Source organism: Kryptolebias marmoratus, linkage group LG10, assembly GCF_001649575.2.
Source record: "Kryptolebias marmoratus isolate JLee-2015 linkage group LG10, ASM164957v2, whole genome shotgun sequence".
In the NCBI taxonomy this organism is placed as follows: domain Eukaryota; kingdom Metazoa; phylum Chordata; class Actinopteri; order Cyprinodontiformes; family Rivulidae; genus Kryptolebias; species Kryptolebias marmoratus.
In genome coordinates this window covers 24038565-24054996 of record NC_051439.1, presented here as the reverse complement: position 1 = coordinate 24054996, position 16432 = coordinate 24038565, and the positions used below count along the sequence as shown (strand labels likewise).

Sequence of the window (16432 nt, the reverse complement as noted above, 5' to 3'; positions counted from 1 at the left end):
GTTTACATGATTCCTGTCATAATTGTGTGTTTGTATTTGTTTTGTTTTACCACCTTGTATTCCTTCCTTTTGCAGCTCCTTTCACAGCTTCCTCTCATCAGTTAATCAGCTCACCTGTTATTCATTCAGTAATCACCCTCCCCGGTACATATACCCCTGATTTTATGTTTCAGTGATTGAATCATTTGGAACAATTGTTCCAGAAAAAGATTTGATCTTGTGGAACATTTGGAACAATTCCCCACAGCCATACCTGGTAGCCAGAAGAAGTCAACATTCAATAAGTTTGTCCCAAACAGCAAAACACAGAGGTTACACCGAGGTAGGAAAGTCTTTTCCATTTCCCATCACATAACTGAAATAAACAACTAAACTTAATTTAAAAATCTAAGCATAGAAAATAAATAAATCAAAGAACAATAAATAATTTAGTTAAAACATGCACTGGAACAAATAATCACAGTTTAGAGATTATTTTCTCTGCATGTTGTTTTAAAACATTACGTTTTTTTGTCTCTTGTAACCTTTTGTGTTGGTTGATAGTAATTTTGAACAAAAGGATGTTTTATTTGAATCAGTCTGTATCTGTAGAGCTGCTTCTGTCCATTTAAGTGTTTTTTATTCAGAAAAACAATCTGTTCAACAAAGTTTGATTTGAGAAGCTCTGTATCCCTTTCCACATCAATATTATTCCAGAACCTCGAACCCACTCTCAGTATGAGACATTCAGGTAAATAAGGTGAGACTTTGCAAACACACTGCAGGTTAGCAGAGCTTTGACATCAGGAGGTGAATCAGCCACCAATTTGGAGAAATAATCCTAGATATATAGAAAGTATATACATATTTTCATTTTGTATTTTTTTTAGTAGTAGTATTTTATTTGTAAACAAGATAACGAGATTACCACGTCTTCGTTGAAGTTTTCCTGAGTTTGGGAACAGTTAGTGATGTAATAAAATGTGGAATAGTTTCCTCTTGTTCCTCGTTGTTTTCAGTTCACCATGGTATACTTGAGTGGTTTGGTTCTTGAGCTGCCGTGTTTCGTTTTACTTTATTAAAGTGTTTGGATTCCACCTTCCTGCCTGCTGTGGCCTACTATTTTAGGTCATAAAATCCCTAACTCAGATGTATATACTGGCTCGCTGAATTTTTATATAATGGTTTATAGATCAAAAATAGCGTAATTTTACTCAAGGCAAACAAAATCCAGAACTGCCTTATTAGTGTTGTTCCTTGTCTAGCCTGTTGACGACAAGGGATCTCTTCTTGCTTCAGGTTAAAGAAAAACACAAAAATTAAAAAAATAATAATAATAATTCAAATAAATAAATACAAGCCATTTCATTCAAACCATGTTCCATGTGTCCTTTTCTCTGTTGTTTACTACGTGCTGCATAAAGCTCTACCTCAAACAGAGCCAAAGGCAGAAAACAGGTGATGCCAGATACATTTGAACATGTGATAATGGAGAGGAATCCCAGTAATTACTCAGGCTTACTGAAGTCCTTTGCTTTCATTCCATGCAGATTCCTCAGTGAGACTCTTCTAATGGAGGTATGGAGCTGTGCAGGTGAACAAACACGCTCACCCTCCATTTAAACACCTTAGGAGCAAACATTTTTATTGTTTCTTTCTAAACCCCCCATCAAACATGATGTTGGCACTTGGAAACCAAACTAAATACTGCAGATCTAGAGAAGAATGTGCACACACAAATCTATTCATCTTCATTAATGCATTATACAGTTTAAAGACCTATTTACCTTGGCATGATGAAAAAGAACCCATTTTACTCAAGCAGAATGTCCCCGGTGGATGGAGAGAGGACAAGAAATTCAAATTTATGTCAGTTCAAAAAACAAAACAGGTCAGTGCAGCAACCAGAAAAAAGGTACCACTAAAAAATGTAAACTGAATCCAAAAACATTAATTTTATAGGCAAAATAAAGACTTTTGGATGGAGTGTTGGACTGTGTCAGTTTAAGTTTTGCGTGTGAAAGAAAAAAGATGTTTTAGTGAGGAACTTTATTTTCAAACTTCTGAAACTGAGTGGTTACAGCATCTTAAAGGAAACAAACATCAGAGCAGCATCCTCTCTAACTTCGACAGATGCAATTAGCAGCAGGCAGATTAAAACTGATGCCAGTGCATGCATGTGTGACTCCACCCGGCCTTTCATCTTCCTGTTCTCACGCCTGTCAGAACTTCCTGCTTCTTCCTGACTGGCCCCTCCTCCTGCGCGGCTGACAGCTCACCCTCCTGTCATCAACACCACATACACTTCCTTCCATTTGATGGTACTGAAGCCTTTAATTGGGCAGGATCATAACCAGCTTGTTTCACATTCTGCACTCTGAAGTGTGTTTATGTTCTGTGTGTGGGGCTTTTATTGTGAAAGGCCGTTTGTGTTGTTTACTGTGGTGAGTGAAAAGGAGAGGTTTGACATCTGTGGGTAACCGAGCTGTTGTACTATCAGCAATTAGAGACTCTATAATTAATTGCAAACATGTTTGTAGAGCAGCACAATAAACTTTATTTATGATAGTTTAGAGATCATTAAACAGTCTTTCATTTTTGCTTTAAAATACTTTAAATTTTCTTGTGACAGGCCGATGACCTCTGAACTCTGATTAGTTCCTGACTTCAGCTAACAAAGTATCTATTGCAGAGGGCTGCAAACATAAAACAAAACCTGCAGCTTAATATTTACTAGCAAGTTTTACAGTCAGAATGATTACCAGTGGGGATTTTTTTCATATTCAACATAATTTCAGATATTTTTATCTACACACACACACAGAACCTGTTAAACTTATTTCAGAGCATCACACAATATGTTTATTCTTCAGGTCATATTATTAAATAGCTCTCTTTGTTATTTCATTGATGTTCTTATTAAAAATGAAAGGTTTTTACCTAAAATCATCTAAAATGTTAGGCTGTCCATACAATCAGTGGAACAACCATTGTTAAAAACAACAAACCGAGAGGATTTGTTCAGTGAGGTCCTCAGTCTGGCTCTGCCCGGCCATGGTGGAGCTCTGAAATGACAAAGATTGGACATCGAGAGGATGTTTAATTAGTAACATTTCTCACACAGTCTTGAGATACCCCTTTCCCGTCACTTGGGTATTATGTTTGTTAATTCCTTACCCAAGTGGTCCCCAACATGTTTGCATCATGTTTGTAGGTTTGCCAGAGTTAGCTTTGTCACAATTGGTGGATTGTTTTCAAGCAGACTGCAGAATGACACGAGGAGCTTGAGGATTTCACTTTATTTAAATAAGAAACAAAGAAAACAAAAAGCTGACAGGAAGCAACAACCTACTTAAACAAACACAGGAGGACAAACACCAGCTTAAACTCAACGTATAGACAGAATGACAACTAATGCAGGTGCATAAGGAGTGAAAACAAGATGGTATATATGGACACGGATACATTAACAGAAACAAAAACTCCTGGGTAATGACAACCATGAATAGCTGAGTGTGGGCGGGGCAGGTGAGTGAAAACACGAGCAGGCACAGAGAGAAACTAAACATCAGGACAATAATAAACACAAAAAACTCTCAACGAGTAACAAAACCCCCATAACCTGATAGGATCCAGGAACAGAAGGCGGTTCTGGAGACCCTTTATGGTCAGGCTCGAACCCCAGAACGATGACTCGCTCTCGTTCTCCTCTTTAGGTTTGCCAGGGTTAGCTTGTAGGTTTGTTAGTACGTGACAAAAAGCTGAGAGTAGGAAAGAGAAATGAATAGAAGTGGTCATTTCTGTAGAATACTCATCCTCACAAGTCCCAGTGTCCTGCTCTGGACACGTAAGTTGTTGGACATGGTCTCACTCTGGCTGATACATGTGTTTATTTTATTAGTCAGTTTTATCCTGCCTTTGCTGACTTAAACTTATTTTAGTTTGCTTGGTTAAGCTTAGTTTATATTTTAGTTTAGCCTATGTTTTAGATAAATTTAATTTAGTTTTTTTTATGGTTTAACTGTTAGTTGGTCTTTTGTACGTGTAGTTAGCCTTCTGGTACCATTAATTTATTTTAGCTTAGTATATCCTAGTTTTTCTCTTCCTCAGTTTGGCTTTAGTATGAATTAGTATGACTTATGTTCCCAGCTTAGTTTTTCATCTGTTTATGTTACTTTTCATCATTTATTTCATTTAGATTACCTTAGCTCATGTTTTTGATACGTTTAGTTTAGCTTGTTATATTGTTGTGTGTTTTTTCACAATGACTCTGTATTTTTGTGTTTTCATGTTGTAAAGCACTTTGAACCACCTTGTTGCTGAAAAGTGCTATAAAAGATTTTGACTTGACTTGACATATATAGTTCTGAGAATTGAACTGTGCATGTATACAAACACTCTGCTTGTAGCTGTACAGATGGTCTGATGTCCCTTCCCGGACTCTGTACACTCCCTGAGTGGTGGAAATGCAATGAAACTGAACTGCAGTGGTTAGATCATCAGAAAGTACGAGGGAAATTGGTGGTCCCAGGTCAGTAGGGTTATTGACAGTCTGTACCAGGGTTCTGTCTGAGGATGATTTAGACCTGCAGGATGTTACTGATGCAGGGTCCTATGAATCAGTACCAGAGGAGACCTGAAGTCACTGGAACCTCACCCCCTACACAGGTGTCTTCTTGAGTTTTTTAATCAAGATACTAACATTACCTTTCACTAAAGCAGCTTTGATTTCTTCTCCTGTTAGTTCTTTCCTGTGAGAAACTGACTCTGTGACTCATTGCTGAGAAGATGAGTCTGGAATCAGCTGCATGTTTCAAACTGTTTGACACTAATGTCTTGATGTTTTATTGTCCCTCTGTGTGACCTCAGACTGGTTTGGACAGGTTGGGACTATCATTAGCAGGACTGTTGGTCCTCCTCTTCACTCTGCAGCCAGGTGGCCCTGCACCCCTTCATTAGCTTTGGTCCATCTCAGTCTTTCTTTACCTGCTGGTCCTGCTGCTACCTTCCTCTTATCACAAACACAACATGATCAGCTGCTTTAACCTTCGGCCCACACCCTCCTAACTCCACCTCCTCCTCTCCTAATCTGTCTAATGTGTGAGTAAATATCCAGATAGCTTTTGTTTTACCGTCAAACAAGTCTGAACCTTGGGAACCTGCTCATTAATTACCATGTGATTCATGGTTATGGCTCTATGTCTAGTCTCACCACACTCCTGTCATTAGGACTTTCCCAGACGTCCCATCCCAGCCTCTCCCAGCTAACAGCTCCCCCACACCAGCAGCCAGGCTAAATCATCACCTATGTACCTAAACACAATATTACCACATGCTGGTGTAGATTCTCAGTCATCCAGGTTAAAAAACAACTGGACAAAATAGAAGTTCAGTTGTTTTTGTTTTTTTACCTTTTTTGGTAATATTAGCACCTTCTCCTCCTACAAGAGCTCCCATGATGCAAGCTGCAACTTACACATTATCAAAGGTGCACTGTAATCCAGCTGCAGTATGATGTGGAATAAAACCAATAAAATCATAAAACCAGTTCTTTATTTACCTGGAGGTTAACAATGTACACTCATACATACAGAAACAGGTAAACATCCAGACAGAGAGGTAGAAATGAAATAAAAGGTCATGTGACCAAGGCAGTTATTATATCAGATCAGATGGATAACAGAATGGGCAGAAATGGCACATTGATGGTCCTAGGGTTAGGTTAGGTCAGCAGGGTGTGCTTCTCTAAGGGGTTGGGATACAGAACAGTCATACAGCTAGTGACTGAATATTCATCCATCTATTCGTCCATTTTCTTCACCTGCTTCTCCATGTAGGGGTGTGGAAAGCTGATGCCTATGTCCAGCAGCCATGGGTGAGATATGTGTAAATGTAATGGATCTCACTGGAGTCGGGCAGGTGAAAATTAAATAAAGTTTAATAACTGAAGTGATCAGTTGTGGGCAGCTGGGGATGGTTGAGGATGATTGTGGACTATTCTGTCACCTGAGTTAAACACATCGTGTGCACATCATCATAGAAACTGCAGGTTTGTGCTTAGAAGACCATGCTGCAACCACTGCCGTGCAGAGGACATCCTGCAGGTCTGAGGAATCAGAGGAACGAATGTTGTCTGCATGTGTAAAAGGTTGGGATGGCAGTGGTAGCTGTAGGGGGACTTTCTGCAGAAGTTCTTACATTTACCTGTACATAAATCATTGGGCTTCTGTGGAAGGTCAGTTAAGTTAAACCACCTTAATTCCTGTCTGCATGTAGAGTTTTTACATCAGTGATTTCAGTTTTTTTTATCAGCGTTATTATATGCAGACACAGAAACACTTTGTGGAACCACTGTTAAATGATGAGGCCTCCCGTTGAAGGAAGGTTAGGGGATGAAATTTATTCATCTGAGAGCATCTGGGGGTAAAAATAATGTATGTTATCTTTTAAGTATCAGAACTATTGTATATTAAATGTTTTTTTCTTCGCAATAACAATTTTTGTTTGTTCTTAACATTCTTCAGATTTCTGAAACATTACAGGAAAAACATTCTGTTGCTCCTGCTGTGACATAAATTATTCAACAAATGATATTTTACCGCTTCAGTTGTTTAATGATTGATGTGAAGGGTAGATTTTGAACCACTGCTTCAGCATTTTCCTGTGTTTTTGGTCCCAGTCGGCACCAGCTGACTGTGTTACGTGTATGTTTGTTCTTTTCTGACGCCACTGACACTGATAATCATAACCTCCTGTCATGGAGCATAAACAGACATTAAGTCTCCTCCTTCTCTAGGCTGCACTTATGAGATTGAGCTTGGATGCAGATTAACAGCTGGTTAAATCTTCTCTTGACTGACAGAACAGTATTAAGAAAGACCATCTCAGTACAGTTTAGATTCACTGGACTCCAATTTTCATTAAGCTGATGTCTGCAGTGCCCCTTATGAAGAGGTTCCTAATAAAGTTTTCAACAAAGTCATAGGTGCGTAATGTTTTAGAGATTCTCATGTTGCAGTAATTTATCACCAAACCTGTTTAAGCTTTGTGGTCAGGACATGACTGTGTGGTCCTAAATAGAGGTCACAGGTCAGGTGGTCTTCAGTCCATGACTGCAGACAAATAGTCTCGTCTCTTTGGTGCCTTCTTCCTGTTTCCATCTGATTTGTTGTGTCAAAGGTGTGAAAATACTCGGGGCCAAAGGACAAGAGAAAGGAAGCCAACTGTGTCAGGTTTGGGGGAGGACTGTGGTGGCCTCAGAGTGATGAACTTTCCTACCACTTCTAACTTGACCCATTAGCAGATGATGACCTGAAATCTGTCTGTGTGTGTGTGTGTGGGGGGACACTAGTTCATCAGGACTTCCAGTAAATGTGAGAAAGTTGGACCACAAAGTGCTTTAAAAGTTTACAGAAAAGTTTCCACTTTGGTTTCTGGTTGGACATTCAGCTGTGATGGTCAAGGAATAGCTTTATAATGTTTAGGAAGGAAAACAGATTCTTTTTCTCTTTTAAACCTTTGAACCTTCAGCAAAATCTGTTCCTGTTTTTACCAAAGATCATCTTTGACAGCAGATAAGACATTAGCTGTTCATCATGTGACACCACATCCACCTGTTTTTAGCTTCTCTCACCAAACACCAGAGGAAGACTCAGAACAGAGAAGTTTTGCGTATTAACGGGTGTATTTCCAGGGATGAATGATCACACTTGTAGTTTACACAGAAACAGCCAAGCTGCATCACTTCAGTCCAGCTAGGACATCACAGGGTTATGTAGATGTGGCCTCCAAGCAACAAGAAAGCTGAAAATGATATCTGTAAAGCTTCCTTTGTTCTGCTGGAAGTTGGGAGGATGAACTCAAATGTAGAGCTCAGGATCATGGAGCTCCAGCTGTTTGTAAAGTGCAGGTTTTACATGGCTTAAAGCAAACCCAACATGAAACACGGGTCAGCTGCAATGCTCCTGTCATCTCCAAACAAAATGATCGTCTTCCTGCTTCTGATTGGAGAATTTAAAACGAGACTCCTTCAAACAGCTGCAAACAACAGCAGCAGGTCTGTGATCTACAAACAAACCCTGCAGCTGTTTTACTCAGCTTCCTGCCTCCTATAATACACTTTATACACTGTTTGCTCTTTATACATTTGTCTTCCTATGTTTTACAAAGTTTTCCTCCTTTTTTCTATCAGCATTTAATGTTTCTTTGGGTTTAGTTTTTGCTTCATGTTCTTATTGTATTTCTCTTTCTGTTTTCCTCTCCTTCTTCCTCTCTACATGTAGATCCAGTTTCTTTCAGCTTCCTTTTATTTTTATTACAAACAGTAATAGTTGTCCTAGTTTTTCCAGCAGTTGTTCCCCTCAGAAAACTACGGCTGAAAGGGACTCATAGGATAACTCATAGGATCTTTCAGATTATTTCCTGCTGCCTGTGTTTTCTGACATGGAAATATGTGATATAATAGAGCTATATTTATTTGGGCTGACATACAAAGACAATGCTTCGTTGCTTGCCTGAAGTCACCGTTATGTTATTTTGTGTTTTCAAAAAGTTGACCAGATCTTCTTTGGTGCCATCTTTGACATCAATATAAAGAATTATCTGGTGCTCATGAGAAAGTTGTTTTTTTGTGCCTTCAGTGTACCTTTAGCAGCTCCGTAGAAAACTGACAAGCACAAAGCGTTTACTTTGATTCTCTTTCTATCCTTTTTAATGGGCACAAAATGATCTTCTAGAAAAACAAACTGCATGTTTCTGCTCAGATATAATAAGCAGTCATGTTAAAAAGTGTGTAAACACACTATTTGTGTCTTACTGAGACGACAACAAAACAACATGACTGAAGATATATTTATTTCTACTGACTGAAAACCAGAGAAACTGGAGGTGCTCAGTTGTCTTCTATAAATGTGTTTTACCAACAGAGCTCTGGCCTTCTTCCTGTCATATTTGGGTTTAACAGAGAGAAGAAGGCCTTCAGCAGGTGAAGGGCTTCTCTGTGCGACCCTTTCTGAAAACATGAAAAAGAAACGTGTTTCGTTTGTCATCATCTGTTTAACTTTCAGGCTCCGGTGGCAGCTTGTTTCTCAGGAGTTAACCTGTCTGACAGACAACCACAGTCTGCAGAAGGAGGTTGAAACAGATGCTTCTGAAAAATGATTCCATTGTTTCTTCTTTAGGCTTTCTTAATGCATTTTCAGTTGTTGTATGGAAAGGTCAGAGGTCAGGGGGTTGAACTGGGGGAGGATACAGTCTGTGACGGTTGTTTTCACAGTTGTTCTTCTTCTAGGAACTGTTTTCTGCCTTTTCTTCTCCTGCTGCTAAATGTTGAAGCAGTGATGGTCGAAGTTTGTTCAGAAAAAGAAAATGTGACATGTGAGTTCAATAAAACTCATTTCCAACCTGAAACAATCACATTAAACCCTTTAAAAGTGTAATTGTGCACTGGTGCAGCTCTAATCGCCTGAGCTCGGACCTGGATGGAGGCAAACTGCTCCTCCTGGATCTGAGCCTTCTTTCCAACACCTTGGAGTAAATGTTCCCAGGAGTCAGAGCTGATGATCCTCACATTGTTGGAACAAACCCTCCTGTTCCCTTTTTTCCTTTTGAGTACACAAACAATTTTCTCAGTTCCACAGCACATGTAACAAGCTTTGATCTTGAGTTTTCATGTTAGTCTGGATTTGTTTAGTTTCCCAGGTTTTTACCCACGTTTTCCTCAGTGATCCTTATTTGCAGCTTGTTTCTCACCTGTCTGCAATCTGTAATCAACAGGACTGATTTCACTGGTCTTCTCAGATCATTCTTAGATCTTCTGCTCACCTGACTGGTTTGTTTAGTTTTTGCAACTTCAGTTTAGTTTAAAACATTTTTAGAACTGTGAACTTGGCTGCTTTTTGCCTGCATTTGGCTCCTTGCAATCACCAATCCTTGACAGTGAGATCCTCTGTGTTTTGTCCAGCTCCTGGATTATCTCCAGTCCAGGTCAGTAGGGTCTGACCCAACCTGGGGCGGGTTGTGCTTTTCTTTTCTGACTCATTAAACCTCCTTGAGACCAACTAAAGGTCCTTCTTCATGGTCTCTCTGAAGGATTAACTTCTGGCTTAAAATGTCAGACTGAAGAATAACACAACTTATCTCCGATCCAGCCACTGGGTCAAACCAGCCCAACAGCTTTAACCCAGCAACTGAGTTATCAAAATAACCCAACAGTTTTTAGTGTGTAATATTACTTCAGCAGTCAGACCAGGAAAAAACGTTCAAATAAAATGAAAAGTCAAAGTCTGAGCAGTAAATGTGTCTGCCCTCCACCCTTTCAATGAGTCTACAAGACGTGGAGACTTTTATTCATTCAGTAAAAAGGCTAATAATGTCCCGAGTGATGTCATGAGAATTAATGCTGCTTTGGACTCTTTGATTTAAAGTTTAACGAGCACTTAATGAGGCTAATTGAGAGAGTGAAGTCTGTAATCCCAAGCAGGAGAGTCATTAAACACTGATGTCACCAATAATATGAGAGTTATTCTTTAATTCAGTTCACAACATCGTGGAGTTTAGGAGGGAGTGTGTGGATGGTGGTTGTCCTCATGTGTTGGTGCTGATAGACCGACAGACTTTATTGTATTTTAGTCGTTCATACATCGAAACCTTCGGCTCATTCAGGAGGTTTTTGTAAATTTTGCACTTTTTGAAAATATTTCACTTTATTTATAAATTCCACATAGAAATACTAAGATTTTCTTTTATCAACTCTGCTCCAAAAGACTTGCTCTATTCTTGTCAACTTTTGCCACTTTTAGCTTTAACACTTGTAACTTGTAGCTTCTTCAGTCATTCAGCATTCACTTCCACAGAAAAACTAACTTCTGGAGTTTTCTTTCTTCAGTCGTGTTTATTAAAGCTGGATTTTCTGATGTAAAGTTTGAAGCTGTTCAGCAGAGGTCAGAGGTCAGTACTGATAAATGTAGGAGTTGTACCCCACAGCCACTCTGTTTTATTGTGTTAAAATGTCTTTTAAAGGAACATTTCACAAATAACCTGACCACATCTGTGTGTAAAAGTCAGCAGTGATTCCAGTTTAATTTATTGAGCTGCACTTCTTATTTCAAATGAATTGAATTGTTTTGATGTGGTTAGATCTGAATGTCCCTAAAAGTCTCCAGAGGGATTTTTATTTTATTATTATTTTTTTTAAATCTGTTTGCCAAGATATGATGTTGTCTGCCTGAGAGCGTTGGTTTAGGACAAACACGAGGAACTAAACGATGTGGAGACTTTCACATCTGTGTTTCCCATAATGCATCATTGCTAATAAAACTCTGATTTAAACCAGCGTCAGTAAAATATCTTCAGCATCAAACAGCTTCCACTTGTGGTTTCAGAGGCTGAAGGGAAAGTGGAGTTTCAGATTTTGAGCTCTAATCATGTTCCTAAAGTATTTTCAGGAGGCATGCCGTTCCACTTATGAGTTTTCTTCACATTCAGTGAAAACAGGAAGCTGATGGGACTTTTTTAATAGAAGAATGTAAAGTTCAAGCTAATTCACATCTTCCTAAATGAGCCTTACTTTACTCATCAAGTAATTTCTAAATTTCTGACATGCTTTGATAAAATGTTTAGTTAAAATGCTTGCATGTTTATGGTCAACAAAGTCCTGAATTTAAGCTTCGTCATAAAGAAATAATAAAAAGTTAGTTTGACATGTAGTGACATTATTTAAATCCCAGCTCAAATTGGGAGTAGATTTTAACAAAATTCTCACAAGTAAAGAATCTGCCTCCATTCCGCTTTAAATTTATCTGGAACTGAGAATAGACATAAACAAATTTAATTCAGAACCTTCAAAACCTCATTCCTGTCCGTCGGTCACTTCTTCGTCTGTATTTAGATGAGTTTACATCATAAACCAGTTTGGACTCTTTAACAGATCTCTGATCAGAGACTCTGCACCTGTGGTCAGGTGAGGTGTTGACTGAGGAAATGCTGCCATCTAGTGTTTGTTTTAGAGTAATACACCATTAAACATCCAGTTTTCTGCTCTTTTCACACATTTTCAGATTAATCTTGTATCCAAAGTCAAGTTCAGGAGCAGCTAAATAAACCAAACTGTGTTTCCGATGTCTCCAATGTTTCCTCAACTTATTTTTATACTGTAGGAACTTTTTTTAACAAAAACTGTCCGTCAAAGGTTGGAGTGAAAAATAAGACGGTCAGCTGCCTCTGAGGACCGTTTTTTAACAACTATTTAAAAAGGTAATTCTGCACATCTTCCAGCAGTAAAATAGTTTTAAAAAAGAAGAAAAGGTTAAAACTCACGGAACTCCAGCCTTTTTTCACAGAACAGAACATGAAATCTGACATCCTGTTTGTTTTTACAGCTGAGCTGAAAATGTCTGAGAAGTTCAAGAAGATCCTCATCTGCTGCCCGCTGAAGGTCACCAATCCTGAGGTAAACTTGAGCTCAACATCTGGAGACATTATTAGCTGTGGCGGCCATCTTCAGTCTGGTTGATCATCCAATGATTGTTTGATGAGAGTTGAAGTTTTTGATCATTCAGGTTTTATTTGTGGTTTTTCACCATAAGAAGCAAATAAAAATGTAGACAAAATTGGATGAATGATGGAGACGTCATGTTGAGCTTTAAGTTAAAGGGACAGTTCAGATTTTTTTTCCACTAAACTGATAAGCTGAAAACAAATCAATTCTAAGATATTTCATGTTGCTGCTGTTTTATAAATGTTTACGCTGCAGTCACTTTCACATCACAAAGTTCAATTCTGGGCTTATTTGCAATCATAAATGGCAGGAGCAGCTAGCTGTAGCACTTCCAGGTCAGCCTGGGGTCACTTCCTGCTCAGATTTCTGCTGGGATAACTGATTCAAAACTGATGGCAATGTAAAGATAGAAAGATAGATATAGTATTAAATTAAGTTGCTCTGATCCTCTTTAGCTGATTACTTTTTCAATAATAATAATAAGATGATGATGATGATGATTATACCTGCCACTCAGGTGTTTGAATCTGAAACAGTTTTTGTTTTTTTGGACTTTTTTTTGTTTAAATTCCAACAATGTGTAACATCTTAAACAGATCTGACTCCTGATTTAATTCAAGGTTTTTGTTGTTGTTTAAATCAACAAAATCAGCAGTTTTTTCCCATTTCAACAGATGGCATCTTTGAGCTCCTATTAAATCTTCTGTCCTCCAGCAAACTGCAGCAAGGCCCTGATTCTGCTGTGAAAGGGTTCAAATCTCATCAACTTTTATTTTTCTATGATCTTTATTTATAGAACAAACAATCTGGGTTTTAACCCTAAAACATCATCAAGCAGAAACACATGAATAAAGTTTATTTTTCAGACACTGATGAACCCAGATCAATCATGAAATCTTCCTGGAGACAAAAAATCCAAGACTGACAGCTGATAGAACTGAGAGGAAATGTTGGATAAATGGATTATACTCTATGAAAACTATTTTCACTCAGTTTTTCTGTTTTTTGTTTCACATTCTGCAGATTCAAAGTGGCAGCTTTGTGTAAATTAGGATACAACCCCTCCAACAACTCCTTTCAGATAATGCCAACGGGTTGAAACCTTTTTCAATTTCTAAAGTTTAACTTTAATTGCTGCATTGATAGAAAAGCTTCAGGAAGGAATCTGCTCTTTTCAGGCTGATAGACAGAGCAAAAACAAAGACATGGCAAATAAAAAGTCTGAGTTTATCAAAACAAATGTAACTTTTTGGTATTTAGTTCAGCAGTAAACCTACAGTCAAATGAAAGGAATTAAAAATCTTTCACAGAAATCTTTCTGCGTCTGGTTTAAAGCCGTTGGGATTTTAGGAGAAAGTTGAATAAAACTGAGCAAACACTCCTGTCGGGTTTCTGCTCGGCAGTAATAAAAACTCTGTTTACTGAATTAATCAAACTAAACGCTTTGATTACTTTAAACAAGGAAGACTTTAAGCTGCTGAGAAATTCTTCAGTTTGAAGTCTTGCAGATCTGAGTAAAATTCTCAGTGATTTAAAATATTTAGAGCAGAAAAAGATTAAAAGTTGGATTTCATTTTCAAAACCTGGAGAGAGGTGATTGACCCGGGCTCGGCTGGGGGTCATTCATAGTGGAGGGAAGGTTTACAACACGTGTCAAAGTCCAGGCTCGTGGGCCAGATACGGCCCTTTTTGCAGCCTCTGTATTATTTGTATTTCAAAGTAAAATGTTGATAGCTGTTTGGATTTTTATTTGAGGAATTTGATGAGCTGCGGTCAATGTGGAGCTAAAATAAACTCAAAATGGAGTTAACAGAGAGCAAGGCAGAGAAATGAAACTAAAATTTGACTTTTCTTCAATTAATAAGTTATGTTTAAGCTCAGTTAATTGCAAAAGTGTCATAAGAACACATAATTTATATTATTATATAAATAATCTGCAACATTACATTTGAAAACCACAGTAAAACGGTTTTCTTTTTCCAATAAACAGTGAGTGAAATTGTCCCTTTGCAAGAACCAAGTTTTAAACTTTGGCCCCTCATGTAACGAGTTTACATGATGGGGGTCAGACCTACTGGGATGGACAGTTTGGAGACAGTAAAGACAGGAGGCAGAGATGTTCAGGATTAGAAAAGAGTCAGAGGAACAACTCTGGTTTTTGAGGTGAAGCTGAGATGGTTTGGACAACTCAAGAGGAGGGACACTGGACATATTGGACAAAGGATGTTAAATTAAAATGGAGCTGCCTGGAAGGACGAACAGAAAAGTATTCTGAGAGCTGGAAGAAGACCTTTACATTAAATGAAGCTTGTCTCATAGTTACTGTTGACTTAATGTCTTCAGAGAATAAAACGTTCTTTAAATATGGATTTTTATATGTTGATCTCATGAAGGACTAAAAGCAGCAGTGGCAGTTCATGTTCTGCCAGAGAACTGAGACACATTTCAGAAGACTTAAGGTCCAAGAGTTCAAGGTAAATTCTGCTCCTGCTTCCTCCCACATAAATCAGATCCCGAGTGTCAGGAAAAGAAAAGATGTGACTTCAGATTATTTTACTCTTACTGAGTATTTTGATGTTAATGAAAATGATCAGTAAGAAGACCTAAGTCTAAAACTCTGATGAAACCTCAGGTTAACAGCAGCTGAACACGCTTCACCTCCAAACTGGATCTCTTCATAACCTGATGCTTAAAACCTTTATGGTTAAATATGCTGGATAAAAATGTGTTTAGTTTGCAGTCTTTAATGTCACTTTGAATTGCACATAAACTCAGCTTTGTTTTAATTTAACTGCAGAAGGTCAGGGAGGAACCTTGGCTGAAAAACTAACTACAGACTAGAAATAAATAACATTCCTGACAGTCAGCTGACGGCAGATAACTGAGATCCTGCATCGTGGTTCAAGTCGCTGTGCTGGAAACTGAGTATGTGAAATTAGTCTGCTGTACGAAGTTCTGCTGCTGATAGTCAGAGCTCTCTATTTCTGATTGAGTCGCATGTTTTGATTTGTCTGTTTTCCAAAACTGAAGGAGGAGGAGGAGTTAAATAAAAGGATGAAATGATGTTAGCAGCCTAAACTAAGTCCAGCACACAAGTTGACGGCATGTAAAATCAGACGTAATGAAGTCATTTTCTGCTGTTTGACCTCAGGAGTTCATCGACGACTCAATGACTGAAAGCAGCCCAGACCATCAGCCGTCCACCACCATGCTGACAGCTGGGAGGAGCTGTTTGCTGCAGTGCATTCTGGGTTAAGTCCTTTGGTCTGGTTCTGGTCCAGAAGTTTTGTGGTTCCTTCAGATGAAACTTTCCAAACCCAAGTCGGGCTGCCATGTTGTTTTTAGAGAGCAGAGGCTTTCTGCTGCAGGCCTTCAAACAAGCCTTATAAGCCTGAAGCTCTGTAATACCATCCTAACCATGTGTCCCCCGGGTCCATAAGAACCTTACAGCAGCTCCAGAACCCTGCTGACAGAGTTCTGACAGTGATTCTGGAGATTTAATCAAGAATCCCAGAACAGCAGCAGCCTCATGTTTAGTTATTCTTTTCATTCTCTAACTTACAGTTTGGGCTGCCACGATAGAACAGTGGTCAGAGCTGCTGCCTCACAGAGAAAAGGTCACACGTTCGCCTCCCGGCCTTTCTGGGTGGAATTTAGCTGTTCTCTCTGGGCACAGCTAGGTTTACTCTGGTTTCCTCCCACAAAACATGCAGGTGAGGTTCACTGGTAACTCTGAAACATCCCCAGGTGTGGGTAAGAGGGTGAATGGTTGTTCATTGTGTCCCTGTGAGGGACAGAAGACCTGTCCACGTGTCCCTGGGGTGGACCGGAGACCTGTCCACATGTCCCTGTGGTGGACTGCAGACCTGTCCAGGTGTCCCTGTGGTGGACCGGAGACCTATCCACATGTCCCTGTGGTGGACTGCAGACCTGTCCAGGTGTCCCTGTGGTGGACTG

The 16432-nt window shown here is 39.0% G+C and overlaps 1 protein-coding gene across 4 annotated transcripts in view; it reads left to right on the top strand.

Annotated features, from left to right (window-relative positions):
• Positions 1-1524: 1524 nt before the first annotated feature.
• Positions 1525-16432, top strand: part of esr2b (estrogen receptor 2b) — a 45745-nt gene continuing 30837 nt past the window's right edge. For 2 of the 4 annotated variants that reach the window (XM_025002226.2, XM_025002224.2), the window contains exons 1-2: positions 9773-9963; positions 12357-12427. The gene's annotated coding sequence lies outside the window, so the exon portion shown is untranslated. Of the gene's footprint in view, positions 1574-9772; positions 9964-12356; positions 12428-16432 lie in introns of those variants that run through there. The other 2 variants (XM_025002227.2, XM_025002225.2) reach the window with 2 other exon arrangements.